Source organism: Dryobates pubescens, chromosome 21 (genome assembly GCF_014839835.1).
Source record: "Dryobates pubescens isolate bDryPub1 chromosome 21, bDryPub1.pri, whole genome shotgun sequence".
In the NCBI taxonomy this organism is placed as follows: domain Eukaryota; kingdom Metazoa; phylum Chordata; class Aves; order Piciformes; family Picidae; genus Dryobates; species Dryobates pubescens.
Window position 1 is genome coordinate 454091 of NC_071632.1, and position 2340 is coordinate 456430.

Below are 2340 nucleotides of genomic sequence, written 5' to 3' on the forward strand. Positions count from 1 at the left end.
TTCTGCATTTTATCACCTGTGCAGAAAGATGACATAGTGACTTCTTATAAATAGCTAAGTGGGATAAAATACATATTAAATAGTGTCTTAAAATACAAATCGTGCTTTGAGTCACCCCATTGTGCAATTTTAATTACTGCCTCCCCATTAATTGTTTATACTGTGTTGACCTAATTCTATTTAATGTCTTCAATAATCTGCAAGAGAGATCTGCAGTGTATTAATAGAAGTGACAGATGTGGTATTAATAGATGTGGTAGAAGCGACACTATGTGGTACCTGAGGGGGAGAGGTCCAGGGCATTAGGTACAGCCTAAGAGATTCAGATAAGAGGCAATGCACTTGAGGAAATGTGCATACATAGAGAGAAGACTGAAATGTAACAATACAGTAAGAAGCCTTGATAATGCAGGCGGCAAAGTTGATTCTGGCATTGCTCACTTCAAAAGAAGATTGTCATAGGGTGTGTATGCAGGCAGCTGAACATTAGAATGCTCCTTCTGATTGCTGAGGTCATTTCAGGAGTACAGGCTTCTGTTTTGGGTGAAGAGTTGAGTCAGTCTACTGAAAAATCAGACAAAAGTAACAAAATTAGTGGAAGTGAGAAAGAAGTCTGATAGATTGAGTCCTTAAGAATGTATTACTATTTGTTATATGAAAAGGAAGAAGTGGAGGAAGAGGTTTGCTGAATGTGGAGGCATGACTAGAACTGACAACATCAATGTGAAAGAAGGGAAATCTCCAATGAATGTCAGGAGCCAGCTCCTGCCTGCATGCTCCCTTGGGATATGGAAGGCCACAGCAGTGCTTGCCCATGCACAGAGCTTCTTGGAAGGTTTGAAGTGAGATGAATGCAGTGCTGGAAAAGAATCTTCCTCAGGCAAGTCAAACTGCAGCCTTGGATAGGCAGTCCCCATGTTTAGCTTCAAGGACTCTTTTGAAGACTGTGGCTATACCTTTATCTGGTGTACCAAGCAATTTGGTGAAAAAGCAAGGATTTATTATGTCACTCACTTCCAAATTTTGTGCCTTATATCTGTGATATTTATGCATGCCTTCATTACATGTACCTTGGTTGCCCTTGCAATGCTGGGTGCACAGTGGGCTTGAGACTTCGAAGAGTTGCACTGCTCACCGTTTTCAAAGCTGTAATCTTTGTGGGTTTTAGTGAAGCAAAGGAATCACACAGGGTGCTATAATTTGTTATTTGTTTCACATGCAGCTAAAATTGTTAACATTTTAACATCCAAACTACACTAGCAACACTGAATTACAAAGCAGTTTTGTTCCACATGGTCAGACCAGCAGTTGTGTCTGTTCTTAGAGTGCTGTTTTATAAACTTCACTTGCCTTTCGATCCTTGAGGAATGTCGTGGCAGTCTGTTGCAATACTTCTCAGTTAGCAAGAAGTAGTTCTGTGTCTTTTTTACTGTCAGGGCAGCTCACTGAATTCCACAGCAATCCGTTAATTGAAAAAGCACTGGGTACTTCAAGGATGGGAATTTGAAATCCTTGATTGGAGGAGTGTATCCCAGAGGTACTGTTTCTGTAACCAGAGCAGTACCTGTGCTATAATGCTGCATTCTCTTTCTTCCCGCTGTGTCCTGGGGATATTGTCCTGTGTCAGTCAAGGAGCTATTTCCACACCCTTTTGTACGTGTGGCATACAAAACATACAGCGCTGTTAGCCACAAGCTGGGGTTTGCACTTCTCCAGAGTAGCAGAGTACAAGGTAATGGTACAATTTAAAAAGTGATTTACAGCTACAGAAGATCCTTGCTAAACCATAAAGAAATAAAAATTCAGAGTATTGCATTCAGTGTTTGGTGATGGGGAGAGATTGCTATGTAGATCAGTTGCCATGGCATGCATTACAGAAATAAGGAACATTCTTGTCTCCCTCTTCTTTCTTCTGACTGAAGCCTTTGACAGAAGCCTCGGTGTATATCTTTATGTATTAGCTTTAATATCTTCTCAAATGCAATGAGAATTGCAGGTAAAATCCTCTCACATCAACTTATATGGGCCAGGATATTATCCAAGGCAGCTTACTTAATCTAGTGAAACATCTGCTTAGCTTGGGAAATGGAGATAAAAAGTGAAGTATGATTTTCATATGGTGCTCTCTTTCCAACTTCTTTTTGACACCTGCTTTTATTGTCTTCCCCTCTGCAATACTGCTGGTTTTCTAAAGCCTTGAAGTCCTTGTGTTGATGCCAAGTTAGGAATGCATTCAACCATCAGCACCTTTACTGGATTTGTGTGGGCTTTCACTAATTGTTTGTATAAAGACATTCTCTTGCTTGTGCTGTGTATGCCTTCTGGAGTGGATTCATACAG